Genomic DNA, 12,594 nt, shown 5'->3' on the forward strand with positions numbered 1-12,594 from the left:
GGGAAGCTCAAGAATTCTTTCCTCCTAAAGCTTGCTGTACTTTGTCCGCTTAGAAAGAAGAATGCACAAGGAAGCAGCATGATAGAGGGAAAAAGTTAATAGATTTTGGGTTCATACATATCAGGTTAAAATCTTCAGTATGTCCATTTAATACCTGTGTGACTTTGAACAAGCCAGTTAACATTTCCAAACCTCAGTTCTCTCATCTGTAAAATGAGCACAATATTTTAATTACCTTGTCAGGATTAGAGATATTGTATCAAAAAGCTGAACTCATAGTAGGTTCTCAGTAAATGATAGCTATTTTATTACCTACATCTGTATCTGTCTATCTACCTCCTATCTATTTATTTATCTTCCTACCTATTTATTTATTTAGATATCTAGACTTTAGTCTCTAAAGAAATGGCTATGCATGATTATTCTTTTTAACAGTCAACACAACTTAAACCTCTCTCTGTCCTTTTCTCTCTGTCAGGGTATCACAGGCTTGACAGCAGAATCAAAGTCTTTCCTCCCCGTCTACCCAAATGCTCCCAGACTCCCAAACCTAGTCTCCTCCAGCCCCTGTCTTCTCTTTCCCCAGATACAGTCCAATCCATTCTCTGTCTTCACCACTCGCTCGCTGCTGTTTCCAGTATAGAGCAAATCCGTCCATCTCGTATCATCGTTTACGTATCATCGTTTACCAAGCTATTTCTCCAATTCTGCCCAACGAAAGGCCTCAGAACAAGCAGGCAAAGAGTTGGATAGGGGAGCAGCTGTGACTTCTGTTTAGTTAACTATGTGCTTCTCTACCTCCCCTCCCCCCATACTCTCCCCTCCAGCTATCAAATTCAGAGAGGCCAATTCCTTTGTTTTCTGTTATTCAGGACATTAGGAAAGAAGATTCAGAAAATTCCTTGTGCTCTCCCTTGGGCTCTCTTAACCCCTTTTACTTATAATTTTCATCAATGTGACAGCAGAGAGCAAAACCAAAATTTTGTATATTATAGAAAACTAAGAACTGATTTAGGATTCCCTCGGTGGCACCCTCGGAAAACAAATTCTGAAACGGTATGAAGCGTTTTTGAAATTGGGACCTGTTTTATTGATTTACAGGGAAAGTTCCACTCAATGGGTATCTGAATGGACTAACAGCATGGTTAAGAATGGGTAATAATCGATGCCAGAATTTTTTATTTCATAGAAAGCAAAGTTGAAGATTTCTTTCTGGAAGATTAGGAGTGAATGCTATGAAAACCTGTAGGGCCTCTGACCAATTGTGCTTTGTCTTCATCTCTTTTATGCTTGGGGGCATTTCTAGCTAACATTTTCAACCTCCAGAAAAGAAAAACACAATGCACCAGTCAATTTCCTGAAATACAAAATAAAGCCTACTTCGTGTGTCATCACATGTGAATAAGCCATTAAGAGCTGGGACTGGCTGCAGCATAACTTCCTCTGAATTACTGTGAAAATTCAAATTTAAAAGGCTCCACAATAGTTTTTCAAGGAAGGAAATATACTGGGGGAATAGAGCAACCTACACCAGATTTAAACTTGTACACGCCCAGCTGTTAGGAAAATGCAGATCTGTACCAAAAGGTAAGCAAGGGCTGTAGAAAATTTTCTGAATATTAGCATGAGGTTAATGTGGTGTATTTTTGCTGAAATGTGTAAAACCAATTTTAGCATATAGTGGTCTTCTGTCTTTGCCTCCTTATTATAACCTCTTTGCAACCAATTCAATTATTTCTTAAAATGTGTAAACATGATTAAAACACACCTAACAAATCTATAATATAGTTAATCATATTCACCAAGTGATTGGCACCGACAGCCGATGGTGCTGCACGTATTGTCTGTCCACCATCCCAGGAACCCTTGTACAAAAGATTTATGTAATTAATAAAGTGACTAGGACACATGTTAATGATAAGTGATGTGGGTGATATAGTTTCAAATTTAGGTGCCCTATTCTTCACTGCGGCAGTCACACAATCAGCTGTGTGGAGATGTGTGAAGGCAAAGGCAGTATGAATTAGACCTGCAGTTTTTGGCTTTGCCCCCATGAAATTGCATCTGAATGACCTTACAAGGCTTTGATCCATGGGAATATTAGAATCAGATGTTCCATTTGACGATCAAATGGGAAAAGGCATTTCAGGTAGTTGATACCTTTACTTACATGAGAAAGTTCATATATGTATTGTCTACTAGGAATTTTATTCTAGAATCATAATGCTCCTAACCGGCACTTCTTCTCTCATTAGACAAATTGAATCAATTCCCTGACACCTAATTCTTCCAGAAAAGGTCTGTTATCTGACATCTAATTTGTGTGATGTATCTCCAGTTTCATAACCTTTTCTAGATTTATGAAAATAAATGTCATTCATTGTTCTTGGATCTATTCTTCCTAAACTACAGAGTGATCTCCTTAAGATGTCAACTGGATCATGCCACATCCTCCCCAAAACTTTTCAAGGATTTCCAAGAATTATACCAAAAATAATATCTCGCATCGTTTGGGAGCTGACCTCTATCTTCCTCTACAAACTCCTTGCCCTGCATTGCCCTGCTAACATCCTCTCTATGCTTCTCACTCCTGACCTTTCATTCTCTCAAACACCCGAAGTTCTTACCTCAGGCCCTTTGTCCATCTTCCTCCTTGACCTTTCCATGCCCGGCTTCTTCTCATACTTGAAGGCATGCTGTATATGATTCCATCTCAGAACGGCCTTCCTTGAGTTTTCAATTGAACTTAGGTTCCCTGTACACTTTTAACAAAACTTACACTCTATACAGCCCTCATCAAGGCTCTTGACTGTGCCTATTTATAGGATAATTTGTTTGTCTCCCCCATACAAGGAAATATGTAAGTGCACGGGTTTTGTCTATTTCACTCAGTGCAGTATTCTTAGAGCCAAGCACAGTGCCAATATTTCTCAACGTGGATGAATTAATGCTGTCTCAACTCTCTTTTAAAATGGACTGGACAAATTTAGTCAATGGATCTGTAAAAAATAAATATAAATTTCTCCCCATCCTGGGATCTCCTTTCCATATGGCTTTTGTTTTGATATTTTTCTCATTCAGTGGTTATAAATGGTGGTTATAGAAATAGATATTAATAAACCCTGAATTGTTTTCTATAATAGAGTCAGAAAATAGTGTTATTGGGAGAATATGGTTCAACTGATGTGTAGAAGGATTCAGGAAGTGTCAAGAGGCCAAAGTGCTATTTGAGGCAGTGGATTTGGGGAGAAATATCCTATACCCAGGTAATCAATGGATTTGAAGGCTAAGCATATCTAACATACAATTTAAATTTACTTTGATATATCAGGCTCATATACTATTCAATAGAATTAAAAAATAATAATATCCTGTTTGCTTTTGGCTTCGGGTCTCCAGGAGTAGAGTATGTGTCTCATATTAGGTTTTCCCCTTAAGGTGGAGTGAAAGGAACAATCCTGAGACACAGAGTAGAGGATAAGAATTAATTGAAGGCAGACAATCAGAGCTGGAGTTCCTCCCTCTACTTTAGCGCCTCTACCAGGAATTTGCAAAAATCTTTTTGGAACATTGGGCTATCTACAAGGTATTGAGACCAGTATTATCTAGATTTTTTTAAAGGCTCTAGACTACCTCCCTAACAGTTTCAAAGAGTTTAGTGTTGTTAAGCTTAAAGGCATCATAAAGTTGACCCAAGGTTACAAGTATAACTTAGAAATAACCACCAGACATTGATGTTAGAAGTAGTCTAGGAATTATTTGATGATTCAGCTAACACTGTGGCATTTCTACCATCAAATATCCCATAATCCCATTAAATCCACATGAAAACATGTATAAAAAGTCATTTTGGCTCTTTATTGCTTTATAGTTTTCTAGGCTCCAGCAAGGCAGAGTTCCATATCTGTTATAAAGTTTTGCAACTGTAACTTAAAAAGTACTATATATAATGAGATAAGCAATAAAATGCTTTTGAACTTTACATACATACACACAGATACACACAACATCTAGAGAGACATACACATGTCTATACATACATACATATACATTATATATATAAAATATATCTAGTGAAAATGCTATAAATGATTTCCCACCAAAACGTCTAAATGTATAGACAATCTAAACTATCATTAAATTAATCTAACCATTTAAAGTAAAATCTAAATCCTTAGCTCTCTAATGTTTGTTCTAAATCAACAGCTCCAAGCTTCTATTTTTGTATTCTTAACATTACACATGTTGTATACTTGTGTCACAGAAAATTAGAAATACTGAGCACAGTTAAATACATTCACAATCCCAACTCCTTTAATGCTAAACATTTAGCTTATTTCATTCCTGATTTTTCCCCTTAACCTTGGTGTTGGTTGTTGCTGTTTTTTTTTGCAAGTTTGTGAGTGTGTGTATGTGTGTGCGTGCATGTTTTTAAATGTATTTTCAATGAGGTAATATATCATCTGTTTACAATATAGCTCTTGAAAAACAAAAGGAGTATAGATATTATAAGACAAAACAAACTCCAGTCATGAGATACTACATATATCATGTGAAAGCAACAGCCTGATCTCTAGGTTATGAAAATTAGAATTAAAAAGTCACTACCAAGAAAATGTCCAACTTTCCTACTTGCAAAGCTTGGGTGCAATTCTATGAAGTATTTAATAAGCTGAATTTTTCCCATTGTGTAAACAAAACGAGATTAGTCTAAATCGTAAATCCATAGCTACACAAAATACCAGACATTGTGCATTTCACTTGTTAATATACCATATTTTCTCAGGTAGTGGAAGGGAAGGCAAAGTGACTACAGAGAACAAAAATGTGGGAAGAAGAAATAGTGTACCTATGTTAGACCTATTAAGTAATGGTGAAAAGAAAGCCTCAATTAATGCATCTCCGAAAGGTATAAAGACTATACTCCAACTTTGGAAAATTAATTTAGAAAGATAGAGGGAGAGATTGAATAATTGCAATTTTTCATGAAAAATGTACATATGACAGAAAGGAGCACAATGGAGAATTCATAAAACATGTTATTTGGAAAAATCTGTTAGTTTTCTTTGGCCAGATTAAGAAAGAATAACTAAGTTTATCAATATCTGCCATCCTTCATACTGTTGATAACAAATTAATAATAGCATTCCTGGCTCTGCACTTACTAATTATGACTTCCTAATAAATGCTGATTAGCCCAGTCAGGGAGGTCAGCAAATAAACCTAAATCCTTTTTTAGTCATGTCTAATCTTGTACACTCTATTCTCCTTTTTTAGCAATTGAAGACAACAGGTTAAGTTGGCAGATATTGTTTATGGACCACTGAAGTTATTTTGACCAGTTAAATCTCAGTTGTTTTTTTTTTTTAACATCTTTATTGGAGTATAACTGTTTTACAATGGTGTGTTAGTTTCTGCTTTACAACAAAGTGAGTCAGTTATACATATACATATGTTCCCATATCTCTTCCCTCTTGCGTCTCCCTCCCTCCCACCTTCCCTATCCCGCCCCTCTAGGTGGTCACAAAGCACCAAGCTGATCTCCCTGTGCTATGCGGCTGCTTCCCACTAGCTATCCACCCTACGTTTGGTAGCGTATATATGTCCCTGCCACTCTCTCACTTTGTCACAGCTTACCCTTCCCCCTCCCCATATCCTCAAGTCCATGCTCTAGTAGGTCTGTGTTTTATTCCCGTCCTACCCCTAGTCTCTCTTTTTTTTTTTTTTTTTTGTGGTATGCGGGCCTTCCTGTGCCACGGCCTCTCCCGTTGCAGAGCACAGGCTTCGGACGCGCAGGCTCAGCGGCCATGGCTCACGGGCCCAGCTGCTCCGCGGCATGTGGGATCCTCCCAGACCGGGGCGCGAACCCGGTTCCCCTGCATCGGCAGGCGGACGCGCAACCACTGTGCCACCAGGGAAGCCCTTAGATTCCATATATATGTGTTAGCATACGGTATTTGTTTTTCTCCTTCTGACTTACTTCACTCTGTATGACAGACTCCAGTTCTATCCACCTCATTACAAATAACTCAGTTTCATTTCTTTTTATGGCTGAGTAATATTCCATTGTATGTATGTGCCACATCTTCTTTATCCATTCATCTGTTGATGGACACTTAGGTTGCTTCCATGTCCTGGCTATTGTAAATAGAGCTGCAATGAACATTTTGGTACATGACTCTTTTTGAATTATGGTTTTCTCAGGGTATAAATCTCAGTTTTATTGAATCCTTGATAACTGGAATAGAATTTGCTGGGAGACCAGGGATATTGGAGAGGTTTGTACTTGATGTTTTTTGAGAAGCCAAAAGAGAAGTCTCTTAGTTTCCAGTTGAGTTGTATTTTTTTTAATATACAGTTGTTCCTTTATTTCTGTTTTCTTATGCCCACTCAAAACAAGACTGTTAGCATCTTCACTTGTTTTATTCTCTTACATTTTGCTTTTCTTGGGATGCTCTTCTTTATGAGGTGAGGATGTCCTCTGGCTCCTACTATAGGATTAGGTAAACTTTTTGGCTATATTCCCTGAAGGTCTATGTGGTTGGTTTACCAGACTTGTTGAAGAATGGACTCTGAAGGCTGCAGGCTTTGGTGGTGGAGAAATAGGAATAGGAATAAGAATGCTTACATGCTTACACTCCATGTACCCCTTGAACATTCACTGGAATTTACTTGTGGCACAGAAACTTCAGTAGCCTGTATGTTGGTCACACATATTGCTGTTATAACTGGAGCAGAACTGTTTCTGTCCCAAGAGCTGTCAGAACAGTTCAATGGACCAGTCTTCAAGTTAAGGCACAGGCCCACAGTTATCACTGTTCATTGATCAGTAGAGGCTGTTGTCACTCAGAGATGTCACTCTGACACCTTCGGTTGAATGATTTTGCCTTTTTTCTAAAGCACATGCTTAGGTAGTAGTTGAGGTTGATTTGTCTTTAAATGCACTGTAGCACTTTTCACGTAAATTTCAAACACCTTGCTGCTTATTGCTTGCCTATAAACTGTGCCTGTGAAAGACTGAATATCATCGGGAGGATCAACATTGAGGTTATCAGAGTTTTTTGTTTTTTTAAACAGTAAGTCAATCACCTGTATTATATGAAATTCTTCCTTATTCTTTCTCATCCTCCTCCTTTTAATTCTTACTCTGGGTCAGTTCTCTGTCTGCCCCTGGATGAAATCCTTGACATGACCCCTAGTTTTTCCAGTCCCTCTTAACCAGTAAAAAATATTTAAATCTCTTTAAAGCACTGACAAGTTCATCATGTAATGACTTAACTCCAGTCTAGTCTAGTGTTATTTCAAATGCCAAACTTATTCAGAGTTACACTTTTCTCCTTCCTAAGCACAGACCTTCTCCAGTACTGGAAGCCTGCAGCAGGAAAAGGACAGGAACTAACTCTTCTCTTAGTTGTTTGCTAATTACTATATGGCTGACCCCAGGGCAATAGTGAAAACGGCACAAGTTTAAGTGGTTGGTTCATTTGGAATCAGGTGTTGGGGTACTCTGGTGATAGTATTTTTCCAATAATACCTCTTTCCTTCCCACAGGGTGCATTCATGGGGTCCTTAGCAATTTTCCAATTGGAGACTTACCACTTCAACTCCTTGGTTAGGGGAATGCCTTTTATCTGGCTGACTGTACACAACTTTACCTTTGGCATCTTGGCTTTCAGCTATTTATAATTGGGGTCCTAGGTATTCCAACCAGTCCTCTGGGTTGGAGTAAATGCTAAGAAGACCCAGATTGGGTCCCTTTTTCAAGGTCATATGTGATCCCCAGGAAACCTGCACCTCTTCCCTACTTTTTTGAAAAAGGAGGCGGCCCTGGGGTCAGCCCTCTCCACTCTGCCAAGAGCAAGGGGTGGTACCAGCCATAGGTCTTGCCTTTAAAATTCATAAGCACAAGTCAGATGCTTGTCCTTTTGTTCCTCAGGCTCTTGGAAACACATTTGAAGATTTTCTAATAGATCCCAAAGCTCCTCTCATTTGAGTTGAGGGGAGGTAAAGCACAGTGCAATTAAATCTTTCTTGAAATAAATCTTCACTACTATACACTTCTACATCCCCTACAGAATAGCTAAAATGAAAAAGAAAATACTAAGTGTTAGTGAGGATGTGGAGCATCTGGAACTCTCATATACTACAGGTATAGGTGGGAGTATAAATTGATATAATAACTAGAAAATGCTTTGGCATTATATACTGTAGCTAAACATATCTATTCTCTTTGACCTAGCAATTCCACTCTTTAGGCATATATCTAACAGACTTCTATGTTGGTAGAAGCCCTATTTGTAATAGCCCCAAATTAAAAATTGCCTAATTGACCATCAATAATAGAATGGAAAAATAAATGGTGGTATATTCACACAATGGACTGCTATACAGCATTGAGGATGGTCATTCTACAACTATACACACCAATATATCAAAAACGCAATACTGAACAGATGTGCCAGGCACAAGAGTATATACTTTATGATACCATTTATATAAAATTCTTAATATAGGCCAGATTATTCCATGTTATGTTAGAGGTCAAAAATAGTGGGGTGGTTGGCTGGAAGAAGCTTGAGGGAGGAGTCTGTGGAGTTGGTAACGTTCTGTTTCCTGATCTGGTTCTAGTGTTATGGGTAAATTTAGTTTATAAGATTTTATTGAGCTGCACACTTATAATACATGCACATCTCTTTTTGCTACAATAATTCAGTAAGAAATATAAAACCAAACCAAACCAAAACAAACCAACAAAAATGAAATTAAATATCTTGACTTTTTAATCTCACCCTCTTATCTGATCTGGAGGTGGGTGATCTGTTAATGCTGGAAGACCCAGCATTGGGCCAACCCGCGTCCCCAACGTTTGCAAATCCTACATAGATGAGCCAGCCCCTTGGCTTAGATCCTGCAGTTACCAGGCAACAATTGCTCTCTTCTCAGCCTTTGTGGCCTCTTTCTGAGCCTACAGGAAGAATTGCATTTATCCTGTTACATAAATGATATGCTTGGTACAAAGCTATCAGAAGCTTGAGGACCCAAATGAGGACTCTGCACATGCTCAATGGCAGGTATTGTAGGTCACACGGTGCCAAAAGCTTTAAAGAGTAAAACCTTACAAAATGGGACCAAAGTGACAATTGTTTCTACATTAGCCTTGAGAGTCACAATTCCAGACTCATTCTGCCCAGATCTTTTGGTAATATCTCTATTAATTCACATGGGGTATGACTGACACAGCAATGAAGCTGAATTGGGAGGGCTTTGTGGAAAATACGTCAGAGAGGAAAAGAGATTTAAGCTACATTAGCCTTTGTCAATTCTTTTATCACGATGCAGGCAGGCACTTTGAAATTAGCAAATATTTAACATTCGTTGAGTCAGATTGTGCTTTCTCCTATCCACACATACCCTAAACCCCCAAAAGGTTGTACCTATTGAAGTGCCCAAGTAGCAGGATATTTGGATATATTCTCTGAAAGAGAATTGCTAGGTGCAGGCATGAAGATTTTTATGTTTCAAGATTCACACTGACAAATTGTTTTCCATTTGGCAATGTCACCAGCACGATATGGTATTATCAAATTTCCTATATCTCCATCAATATTAGGTAATACTATTTACTTAAATATATACATATGTGTATATATACCTATATGTTATATAACTTTCATAGGTAGAAATGGCTCTTCCAACATTTTAAATTTAAATAAAGAGAAAGCATATTGGCCATAATTTTATCTTCTACTTTGTAGGAAAAATCTTTTCAGCACAAAATGACTATTTTATTGAGTTGCTGTTGTTCTGACAAAATATAAACTGAGTGTCTGATCAATGTCTAGCAAAGAAACTCTATAAAGGAGCATAAGGACAATGATCTCAGTTTCCTCAGTTAGTTTAGAAATTGACAATTACATTAATCTCAGAAGACCTTGGTAGATTCTATCTGAAATAGTATTCATTCTTTGGTTCAGTGCATTGCCTAATGCCAAGCTAATGCCAAAGTAAATTATTAGCAATTATTTTTCTCTCTTTCAATAACTGTAATATGGAGCAAATCCTGTATTTTTTCCTACATCCTGTATGTAGTTTACGTAATTACACATCTTGTAATTTCAGAGTAGATTCTCCTATAACTATCTGAAATTATTATTATCATGATTTGAGACCACTTCTGAATCAGAAAATTTCTTTCTTTGTTTTTTACATCTTTATTGGAGTATAATTGCTTTACAATGTTGTGTTAGTTTCTGCTGTATAACAAAGTGAATCAGCTCTACGTATGCATATATCCCCATATCTCTTCCCTCTTGCGTCTCCCTCCCTCCCACCCTCCCTATCCCACCCCTCTAGGTGGTCACAAAGCACCGAGCTGATCCCCCTGTGCTATGGGGCTGCTTCCCACTAGCTATCTCTTTTACATTTGATAGTGTATATATGTACATTTTTTTTTCTTAGATTCCATATATATGTGTTAGCATATGGTATTTGTTTTTCTCTTTCTGACTTACTTCACTCTGTATGACAGACTCTAGGTCCATCCACCTCACTGCAAATAACTCAATTTCGTTTCTTTTTACGGCTGAGTAATATCCATTGTATATATGTGCCACATCTTCTTTATTGAATGGGAAAATTTCTTAAGATACACCAAGGGAAATAATGGAGCGCTCAAAATTTTCTATTTTAGTATATTATGAAGCAGTAAGAGACTTGCTTTATAAAACTTAGAATCTTACAATGCTTTTTCAAGATGCTTCATACTTCAAGAGAAGTTAGATTATTACAATAGAGCTAATGATTATTCTATGTCAGTGCTAGTATTCTTACCCATATTTTCATACTCTATCGTGCACCAATTTTTAACAGCTTTATTTAGGTACACTTATATACAATTCACCCATTTTAAGTGTACAATTAAATTTTTTTTGTAAACTATAGAGCTGTGCAACCATAATCACAATCTAAAATGATCCCATTTGCTCTTTTAAGTTCACTCTACAATGCTACCTCCAGTCCTTGGCAATGACTAATATGTTTTCTGTTTCTATAGATTTGTGTTTTCTGGACATTCCACATAAGTGAAATAATACATTATGTGATCTTTTTTTATTGGCTTGTTTCACTTAGCTATTTTTAAAAAGATTCATCTATGCTGTAGCATGTACCAGTAGTTCCTTCTTTTATATTGCTGAATTATATTCTGTTTTATGTGTATACCACATTTTGTTTATCCATTCATCAATTGATGGACAGTTGTGTTATTTTTAGTTTTTTGACTGTTATATATAATGCTGCTATGAACACTTGTGTACAAGTCTGTGTGTGGACCTATGTGTTCATCTCTTTTGGGTACATACTTAGGAGTGAAATTCCTGGGTTGTATGGTAAATTGCTTCATCCAGTATCACAGCTGTGATGTTAGCCTTCCCTGATTGTTTGTCACCAAGATAGCTATTGTTTTTGACAAAGTCCCTGCAAGTGGGTTACCAAATTAGATCAGCCTCAACTGGCAATGAAGCTCCTGATTTTTATGGCTTATCCATCTTAGTAGAACTGCCATCCGAGATGACCTTAGTGAGAGGCATGGGAAGACAGGGAGCAGGTACAGGTGAAAATGTCATAGGCTGACACTGCTTGTACCTGAAGCCCGAATTTCAGCAGTTTTTTGAGCATAAACAAATGCTTCTCAGATTGTTGTATGCCTTTGGTTAATTTCCAGACAACAGCAAAATTAGTGTTTTGACAATTTGTTCAGTAGTACTATTGTGTGTCAGGTAGAGGATTTGCCAATCTCTTTAACATTATGGAAGTCTTGTTTCCTCCAAACACCAGTTTTTAAACTTAAAATAAACAAAGAGATCAAGGCATCTTTTTCAGGCACATATTTGTTTATATGAGCCTTAGGAAAAGAATTGTTATATGAGTAGAGATAGGTAGACAATATTATTTCATAGAACTATACTAAGTTGAGAATACAATAAAATATAAAGAACTTTCCATATGTCATGCTACATCCCTATAAAGGAATAAACATGACTCTTACGTTGCACCAATGATGGGGCAGCACTTAATGTTTTTACATAGTTTAGAACTCTTCCTTATCCTATTCCCAAGTTCTCTACATGTATATGTATACACACACACATCTTTCCATTAATAGTGACATTTAATCAATTATGTACATGATTTTCCCATGGCTAATTGTGAATTAGCTCACTAATGTCAGGGGGGTTTCATACTTCCATAGTATTGGCCTGTTGCTTCTAGGAAGAAAAGGTAAGAAGAGTTTGGGCTACACTGTCAAGCTCCCTCAGCCATTTAAAAATACTTACTTAACTAACGTTCACTTGGAAAGTTCTCATTATAAGTCTCTCTCTTTCACACACACACACACACACACACACACACACACACACACACACAATCAGTTTGTCGGTTAATTGCCTGTGGCGAAAGTTAATGTTCTAATAAACTAGGTATTAACTGATGTAATGAGTGGTATCGTGTAGGTTATTGCCATTATAAACCATACTTAACAGTTTAGAAAATCAATAACATATTAAACTAAGGTTAGTGCTTCTGAGAGAGTTC

The 12,594-nt window shown here is 37.2% G+C and overlaps 1 pseudogene; it reads right to left on the minus strand.

The window, feature by feature from the left end:
• Positions 1 to 6,200: 6,200 nt before the first annotated feature.
• On the minus strand, positions 6,201 to 7,125 carry LOC102985059 (poly(A) polymerase alpha-like; annotated as a pseudogene).
• Positions 7,126 to 12,594: the final 5,469 nt, after the last annotated feature.

Source organism: Physeter macrocephalus, chromosome 21, assembly GCF_002837175.3.
Source record: "Physeter macrocephalus isolate SW-GA chromosome 21, ASM283717v5, whole genome shotgun sequence".
NCBI classification, from domain to species: domain Eukaryota; kingdom Metazoa; phylum Chordata; class Mammalia; order Artiodactyla; family Physeteridae; genus Physeter; species Physeter macrocephalus.